The sequence below is a fragment of the Hibiscus syriacus genome, unplaced genomic scaffold (genome assembly GCF_006381635.1).
Source record: "Hibiscus syriacus cultivar Baekdansim isolate YM2019G1 unplaced genomic scaffold, ASM638163v2 tig00112325_pilon, whole genome shotgun sequence".
NCBI lineage: Eukaryota > Viridiplantae > Streptophyta > Magnoliopsida > Malvales > Malvaceae > Hibiscus > Hibiscus syriacus.
Genome location: NW_024063302.1, coordinates 8052 through 18344, shown reverse-complemented (window position 1 = coordinate 18344; position 10293 = coordinate 8052). Strand labels below are relative to the sequence as shown.

General features: G+C 32.8%; 1 pseudogene; it reads right to left on the bottom strand.

Moving 5' to 3' along the window:
* Positions 1-316: 316 nt before the first annotated feature.
* On the bottom strand, positions 317-7355 carry LOC120177818 (annotated as a pseudogene).
* Positions 7356-10293: the final 2938 nt, after the last annotated feature.

Genomic DNA, 10293 nt, shown 5'->3' with positions numbered 1-10293 from the left:
AAGTTGCTATATTTAATTTTTTTTTTCATAATTTCGATGGTACATTTAATTCCACTTAAAGTGGCTTGGAAACTTGTGGCAACTTGTTTATTTTTCAACAGAAGAGACTAAAATTACATTTAGTCATCAACGAGAATAAGCAATTAATAATCAATTTAATATCATTTAAATAAATCTCAAATTCGAGATTTTAAACATATAGATAATTCTTGCTGGAAATTTTATCTGTCAAAATTAAATATGTAATACAAATTAATAATGACAAATCTTTTCTCTCGCCATTTCTTTTTGCAGGGAATCGTGGGAAAATTTACAATTATAAAGCCTTTGTACGAATAACAAGAACCTGTAAACTAATACAAAGGCCTCTCAGCCTTTTGATGCGCCTCAATGCAAGGTAAGCCAACAACCTATATCCTACGAACATTAGAATCAAGATCCCGACACTCAGTTCCGGCCTAATTTGCCCCGCGATGTCTTGATCGATCAACTTACAGCTAACTTTGATCTTCCGGGATGCGAGCAACCCAGTAAGGACGAGACTCTCTTTCCGTCGCCGTATTGAACGTTGATAAACAGTTTATAGCTGTAGTATGTAGTAGAAGTATACTTGATCCATGCCATACATGACGGCACCTTGTGCACGTAGTATCCTCCTGTTAGAACAAATGCTAGCATTGTGACTGTAACTATGGTTGATGCCTGTTTGGCATCCATGATCAATGCGCCTAACGCGAGCCCGAGCCCTTGAGAGACGAGCACGTAGCCGAGAAGAACCAACAATGTCAGTATAAATTCGACCAACTTGGATTTCAATCCGGCCATCCAATATGTTACGAGAAGGAAAACTGTGGGGAGAATGAGTTCCATAGAGAGGTCTCCGATTATCCGTGCCATGAAATAGGAAGATAAAGTGTACATGCCCGAAGCACGCTCTTTCATGAATTTGGCACGTTCTTGAGTGTCGTAAACGATTTCCGACGATACGACGTGTCTCGATTTATTTTGTGAAAACTCGATTTTATAAGAGAAATGTTTCGGAGTCACCATCGACCTTTTGAATTAAGTAGGTCGAATACTCAAAAAATTTCTTTATAAAGAGTTTTTTAAAAAAACGTCATTTTAAAAGATTTACCGATATACGTGTAACCAGAAATTCACTTTTAGTAATAAAAAGGGTTCGGGGGTCGGTTACGTGTGGGGAAGGATGAGCACCCCCACAACGCCCAAAATTGGTACCTATCGATTATATATTATCTCGAAATAATAGAAATCTAAGAATTCGAATACATATTTAAATTACGATTCCATTATTCCGAATTCAACCATACAATATTATAGAACAAAAAATTCTAAGGAAAAATAGAAAATAATCTCATATTTCCAATTGAAGAGAAAATACTCCCTAAAATACTTTAGGACGAATATTTCTCTTTCCAACTGAAATAAACAGAATATAATATTTTTTCCTAAGAATTTAATATTAAAATAATTTTTATTCTACCCAAAGAAAGAAATTAAACCTATTAATTCTAATTGTATTATTATAAAGGATAAAGGATATTCAATTATTTAAAAATACCGAGACTTAATCCCTAATAAAATTAGACGAATTGTCTTGATAAGTTTAAAATAGTGAATATTTCCTCTTCTCATCAAAATTAATTAATTTTAAATGCAAACAATTTTTTTTATTTTTCTAGTGGGATATTTATTTATTTTAAAATATCGAAATATGACATCTAGCTGTCTTAAGACTGCCCCTTCTTAATATTTTAAAATAAATAAATATTGCCCTTAATCCAATTATGTAATAAGTTGAGTTATGTTAATGAGGCTTTTAAACGAAATAAAAATGATACATTGAAGCTTTTTTTTAAAAAAAAACATAAATACACAAATATTATATAATAATTACACTAGAATGATAATAAGTCCAAAACATTAAGAAGGGTTAAAATATAAACAATTAAAATATCATGCTCTAAATAAGAACTTAAAAAACATACAATAACAAAATAAAAATAATTTAAATGAAACCATAACAATTTTTGTTGCTTAAACGTAAATAAACTAAAATACAGTGGTTCAAAAATCAATAAAACAAGAACATTAAATAGGAAACATGGACGAGATTGTAACATAGAATAAAATACGTGTTCAAAGTAAAAGCAATTTAAAGTTTCATCGGTGACCAAAATATCAGTGTTACAAAAGTTTAGGGGTTAATTTGTGTGAATGAAAAGTTAGTAAATTAGTGACCAAATCAAAACAAAATGAAAACAAATTAATAACTAAAATATAAAGTAAGATGAAATTGTAGGGACTAAACATAAAATCACCAAAAAATGCATAACATACATAACAAAAAGGAAAATACTCACATCAGCAACTATAAAAAAATGAAATAATCGAAATAGCCCTCCACTAGGACCTAAATGCAAAACACGGACAAAAGTGAGGGGACTCAAGATGTAATTAACCCTTTAAATCCTACTATAAAACCCATCATTTACTCATTTTTTTTTCATTTTAAGCCTAAAACAGGAAAAAAATATGAAACACTCTCTTTCAAATCTCTCTTTCCCTCGGACGAGAGTTCTCGCCTGAAACTAGCGCCACCAATCCACCCGTCGCTCCGACAACCACACGCGGTGGTCGGAGACCTTAAACCGAACCCAAAACACTCGGCTCTCTCCGATCTATCCTCTCAAATCGAACCTCACACCAAAACCCCCTAAATAACCTTGGATCTAACCCGAAAAAAAACTCGACCTTTCGCATGCCCCTATTCCGGCGACCTTCGACGACGAGGCGACCTCTACTCACCCCAAAAATACAAAACCTACCTCTCAAAACCTAGATCTAGGCAATAAACTAACATGCAAGGCCCTAGAGTTTCTAAACTCACTCGACCCCAACTCCGATGAAACCATTCATTTTCTCAGGTATATTCGAAACTCTTCCCCATTTATTATTTTTTTGTTATTTTCTAGTTAGTTGGGCTGATTAGAGTTAAAAACACTTATTTATTTTTATATTTATTATTTCAAATATATACATTATACTCGAAAAAGAAAGGAAAAAAAAGGTTACATTTGAAATGCTAGATTTGAGCTTTTAGAAAAATTATCACAGTATTATATTAAAAAAACAATATGTGATGTACTTTACATTCGAACTAAAAAAGAACATGATTTCTTGCTGGACTAGTAATGAACCGATCAGAAAAATAACATGCATTCAAATAAAAATAAAAACAGTGAATGATATGTAACCTTTGGAGTCTGTTATTTTTTGAAGATGAGTGTTTGGGTTAAATATCCAGTTACAACCCAATAAAGAAAATATTCCCACTTCCTTGTGTTCTAATTTTTGCAGGTGAGGTGTTGGAGGACGTGTGGTAGCAGCAAGATATGGCCAGCTTCTTGGGAAAGGTTGAGGCATGGCATAGTGGGTTAGTGCTTCAAGTGGGGCATGGGTTACCGGATGGGTTTTGAATAAAAAATTATGTGTAAGAAGCATGAGGTGGTGGTGGAATTTTGAATTAAAAAAATGGTGCTCACATTGAGGAAACGCGAACACCGCATTAAACGAGGGCAACACACCCCAAAAGATGGAGAAAAAAAAAAAAGAGGAGGCCGAGGCGGTCTTGGATATCTCGATAATCCGAATGACACCACATCAAACCAGCCAGTATCGCAGCAGTTATCACTTGGAAGACTCTGAGGGTGTTGAAAGACTCTTGCTTTCTTTCTTTAAGGCTTCTTTGAAGCAGAATGCTAAACTGATAAAACCAAGTAGAGAGAGATCAAATCGGTTGCTAATCCGGCCTCACTCGGAACAATGGCCGCTGCCGCCAACAAGAGAATATTTCCCCAAAACAGGGGTGGTCTCCATGCAAGCAGCTTTAACTTTTGGAGCCAGCAGGGTGTTATAGGATGCACTCAGGGTTTGCTTTATGTTCGACCTCTCTCTTTCACTCACACCATCAAGTTTACACACACCTGTACAATCATTAACTAACAATAAATTAATGCAAAAACTGCTTATGCTAGAATAAGAAAAAGGATAAATTACGTATTTAATACCTGAACTATTATTTTTTGTAATAAAAATTAATAGTTTAAGTACTAAAATATATTAAAACTGATAATTTATGTACTAAATGCATAATTTACGCCAAAAAAATGCATATTATTTCCCTACAAATTAGCATATTTTCCTGAAAGTGATTAAAATAAAACAGTATAACTTTAAATAATAAAGCAGCGTGGCCGAAAGTATAGACAAATATCAGTCCAAAACTGTAGAATATTACTTAAATAACCAAGAGTAGTGTGAAGAACAGGAACTCTGAGCATATGCCTACTGTAACGTTTAAAAATATGGATAAACATGTGTTGAATCAAAGCATTGTACAAGTTATAAATATAGTTATACATATAAAATAAATGTAAATTACACGTTTATTACTTAAACTATTAATTTTAATTTGTTTGAAACCTAAACTTTTAATTTTTTCTATGATTGTTAGAAATCTAAACTTTCAATTTTTTAAATCATATCTGACGTTTAGTTTTTGTTTCATTTTAGTACTCGTTGCTAAAAAATTATAGCATTTAGTACTTAAACTATCATTTTTGATCATATCATACGCGACGTTTAATTTTTGTTTCATTTTGGTATCCGTTACTAAAAAAATTAACGCGTTTAGTACCTAAACTATCAGTTTTGATCCGTTTTAATACCTAAATTTTCATTTTTTAAACCTTTAAGTATGGTTTAAGTATTTGGTACCTAAACTTTCAATTTCTTGAACACCTAAGTTTTGGTACTAAAAATGAAACAAAAACTTAACTTTGGGTGTAGTCTTGAAAAAACTGAAAGTTTAAATACTAAAACGAATCAAAACTGATAATTTAGATACTAAATGTTAGTTTATCCTAAAAACAATTAAAAATTTGGGTAAAGTTGATGGAGTGGGATTAGATTTCCTTTATAGCAAGTCACAAAATATCAACACCAGTAAAGTTGGGCTTTAAAATTCAAAAAGTAAACAGACAACATCTAGACTAATGACATTGATAAATTCATTTATCCTAATATTATCACTGATTTATCAAGTATAATAGTAATAAAAAGAAACTGAGTTGCAGTGCCAGTGTCACTCAGGGTTTGGTGCTGCCCCTGCCAAGACCACTATGGTTGGGCCATCACTTGCTTTTTATGACTTTAGTTGTAAAAAAAGAAAAGGGAACAAAGTTGGTCTTCAGAATTCCATAGTTGGACTTGAAAGAAAAATGTTTTCAGATCAGTCTTTTTATAACGAGGTAGGAAGGTCAAATTTGGACACGTGTAAAGCTGGAATAGAACAGCCTATGGGACCGATGTAGCAATTATTTGATAAGGTGTTGTAAGAATTATTGGCCAAGACGAGCATGATAAAATGTTTGCTAACGCTATCAATTGCATCATTGGTCACAAATATTAAAATCTTCCTGGAGATCATGATGTCCAAGACTCCCAACTCTAATACCATAAACTCCCATGTAATATTCGTCTTGTTATCATGGGCATTAAAGATCCAAACATGTCAAAAGACCACTTCATCCACCGTTGGCACATAACATTACTTTTTCTAGCTACTTAGGCTATTTGGATCCAAGACGCACCCACACCATTTATTTCAGGGTAAACTATACCTATGACTACTTAATTATTATCCATTTTCATTTTGAAACTGATATTTTAATTTTATCAATCAGATTACTTGATTATTTCAACAATTAATAGTTAGGTGATTATAGGTATTGTTTACCATTTATTATATATATTGCTACTGTGAATGATATACTAGGGAGAGCTATACATGTGTAGGCATTGAAGTTTAAACTTTAGGTGAAATGTTCTAAGCTAGTTGGTGACCCTCCTCCAAGCATATCCATTAGACTTTTTGACCAATAATTAAAGTGTTTCTAGACAATTTAAGTAGCAAATTGGGCAGTTAATCAAGGATGGATGATGAAATGTGTGGTTCATAATTCATCCCATGAGCTAAGCTAGAGGGATCAACCAGAGTGTTCACCATGAGCTAAGCTAGAGGGATCAACCATAGTGTGTTGGCTACAGGGATGGACCTAGAGGGATCGGTTCTATTGAAAGTATAATTTCGGCCCTTAAAATTTTATAAATTTCTACTTTAAATTTTATAAGTTCGTCCTTACTAATGTGAAATCATGAGTTCATCCTTGATTGGATATGCAAAGTCTTCATCGAGAAAAAAAAGGCATATTTCTATGGAGGGGTCATAACCTTTAATTGTCAACTTTATGTTTCCAACAAATTAAAACCAAGTATAATTAATCTACCGACCCACCACTATTTGGCAATATCTTTTCTACTAGCTAATGTAGAATCTATATATACAGTAAGTACACAGCGACAAATTAGTCTTCTAAACGAAACTAGAAATGAAGTGGGTTCAGTTCATTCACATGTTCGAGTTAACTCAACCAACTCATGTAAAAGAAAGTAAAAAGACGACGTACCGTTTGCGAGATCAAGGAGGAAATCCGCTGGATTCATGGGAAAAGATGGTGAGAACCCAATCGACTCAAAGTAACCCATAGCTTCACTTCCCTTGCCGAAATACAAGCTCCTTCCTTCGCTCAGGACCAACACCGAGTCAAACGACTGATAAACTCGGCTAGATGGTTGGTGCATGGATGTGACGATGGTCTTCCCCTTTTGAGCCAACGAACCCAAAATCGAAACCAGCCGATGTACCGCCGTCGAGTCCAAACCCGACGTCGGTTCATCGAGAATAAGTAGACTAGGGTTTATAAGCATTTCATGAGCTATGCTTACTCTTTTCCGTTCTCCACCCGAAATCCCACGTATAAAACTGTTCCCGACCATTGTGTTTTCACATTTCGACAACCCCAACTCCAACAAAACCGATTCGGCCACCGAAATCTTCTCCTTGGCCGACAATGTTCTCGGCAACCTTAAAAGAGAGCAATACACTAACGTTTCCCTAACCGTCAAGTGAGGGTATTGAACATCGTATTGGGCAACGAATCCCGTGCGTTTGGCTATTTGTTTTGTCGGTTTTCTGTTGTTGGCAAGCATGGTCCCGGAGAAATTACCATGGCCGTGTTGCAGCCTCCCCGGCCAAGGCATTGAGGAGAGTCGATTTGCCGCTGCCTTAAGGTCCGAGGATAGCCAACAGTTCTCCCGGCGAAACCATCCCCGTGATGTTGTTCAATATCGTTTTTCTCTTGTATCCTACTCGTCGATCCCTGATCGAATGGCGTCCATGATCCATGGGTGAGCATACGTTTAATGCTGCTACCCTGCTTGTTGGTCCCTTGTACCTTCACCTTGAAACACACGTCGATGACATGAAACGAAAGAATATCAGAAGAATGTCAATGAATCATAAAAAAAAAAAAGAGTCAATCTACAGTTCACTCGTGTAGTAGTTCAACTTCAGCACACCCAACTCACTCCAAATTTTCATTTTTCTTTTTCTTTTTTTACCTTGAGACTGATAGGATAACAAGAAGCCATTAATGATGGGAGGTGATCACGCGAATCTCGAGAAACATCTTTTAAATGCCGTGGGACATCCCATCGGGAACTTCCAAACCACCAAAACCCGGCATTATTGTTGCCTTTCCAACTTTCCTTTGCTTGTTTGGGTTTTTTTTCTCGGAAAGGAAAAGAAAATACGAGAGTAGAGTGACGTTTGATTCGTTGGAATTTTTAGAATTAGAGAAATTGAATCGATCATTTTCTCATATTTTGTTTAAGTTTTTAAAGGGAGAATTGGAATCTAATTCCATCAAGAGAAGGAAAGTAAATTTCATTCATAACATGATGGAATTGAAATTTTTTGAGGAGGGAATGTGAAATTTGATCATACTACCCTCATCAATATTTTGTTATTCGGGTCGATTTTTTTTTAAAAAACAGAATCGGGTCGGATTTTTTTTTAAAAAAATTGGGTTCGGGTCGGGTCAGATTTTTTTAAGTTTGATATTCGGGTCGAATTTGGGTTTAGGGTGAAAAATACCCGACCGGCCAGAAAAAAATATATAATTTTACCTTATATAATTAGGAATAATTACAATAATATCCCTCTATATATAATTTTTTCAATTAAGTCACTATTTTTATTGAATAAGAATAATTTTTTTATTATTTTGGGTCGTGTTTTTAATTTATATATTCTGGTCGGGTGGGTGAAACTTTATTTTGGTCGGGTCGGGTCGGGTCTCTGGTGGAGGTTCCCTTATTTTCGGGTTGGGTCGAGTGGACCAAAAACCCGACCTAACCCTACCCATGGTCATCTTTAATTGGGATGATTTTAACTTATGATATTTATTAGTATGATTTTTATAATTTATTGAAATGAATAATCAATCAATAAAATGAAAATTTAATATTTTTTAAATTTTTATAATATATTGTTACATTAAAGTTATAAAACAAACTAAAATTAAGTAAAAAAAAAGAAGTGTAATTATGTCATTTTACATTACTGAAATCAAATTCATCTAATATATCTGCGAATCAAATAGAATATAGAATTAAATTCTAATTTAATTTTCTGCCAACCAAACATGTTTCAGATTCAAATTTCAATTCCTACATATTCTAATTCATTTACATATTTTAATTCCCTCAAAAACATTCAACGAACCAATCGTCTCCTAAAAGAAATGAAAGAAAGATGAGGGAGAAGAGGTATTTATGTAGGTAAAGAGGGGGTGGGTGCCACGTCAAAGGAAATTGTCCCAATGCAAAAGTGGGGTACGTAGAAGAACCTTACAGATGGCAGCTCGCCAACGTGGTTCATGGGAAGTGCGCTAGCCTTCTATTTTTTTTTTCTACCGCTTAAAATTGTACGAATCAATTTACAAGAGTTAAAAAATTATTGTTATTTTTAAAAGTTATGAATTTAAATATCAATTATGAAAATAATTAAGTGTTTAATATTTAATAATTAAAAATTTTTAAAATAAATATTATTTTTATAATCATTTTATATAATAAAAAAAATTCATTGGAAAAAAAAGTTTTTCAATGAATGAAGAAAGCCAGTGGAATCAATTATCATTAACTCTACTGCTTTGCCTGTATATATTTTCATATTTCTTAAACCGTGCCTTAATTTCTTTTTTATAATATTTAAAATTTTGTTTCTATAATTATTTTAAAAATTTTAGACCTTTTATTTGTAAAATCTAAAAATTTAAACAAAATTATTAAAAGGGTAAAATACACAAACGATGCCGACTATAGGGTGATGCTTTGTAGAGTCCTTCGACTATTAAAAATTATAAAATGATTCTTCGACTATAGGGTGTTACTTTGTTGAGTTCCCCGACTATTAAAAGTTTCAAAATAGTCGCCTATCTATTTAGTATGTTTTAAAGTTGTCTTTTTTCCATTAAAAATTTGACAAGAATTTAATCTGAATATTAACCTATTGACTTATATATGACAATTTTTTAGATTTTTAAATTAAATTTTATCATATCTCAGTCATCAAGTCAACACTGTCATTAATATTTTTAACGAAAAATGATGAGTTTGGAATATACTAAATAGTCAGATAATTATTTTAGAACATTTAATTTTTATGGATTCAACAAAATATCACCTTATAATTAAAGGACCATATTATAACTTTAATAGTCGATGAATTTAATAAAGTATCATTATAATTAGGACAATTTGTGTACTTTATCCTTGTTAATATAATCAAATATCTTTTACTAAAGTTATTGATGTGATGTTTTTTAAATGAAACAAATTCTAACTTAAAATTCATATACTAAAATATAGTTTTGTAATGGACATAAATTTAAAAATTATAATTGAATTTTTAAATTTAAAAAGGCAAAGAGATTATTAAAAAAACAATAGGATTAAATTTTAAATATGAAAATATTGCAGGGATTAAAGGCACATTTTTAACCTTATGTATTATTTATGTCTTAAGGAGTGTTTGGATGGGGGAATATGAGATTCCGGGAATCCCACATTCTTCTGTTTGGTTAGTCCGAGAATCTCATTCCCGGTAATGTAAGATTACCAATAGTGAATTTTTTGGGGTATATTACCGGGAATGTCATTACTTCCATTTCTTTAGGTATTGTTGGATTACCGGCATTTTGGATAAAAATGCCCTTAATTTTTTTTTTCTTTCAAAAATATCATTCTTCTGTCATTGAATAATAAAAATTCTACGAATGTTAAATTACAAATTTATCCTTAAAC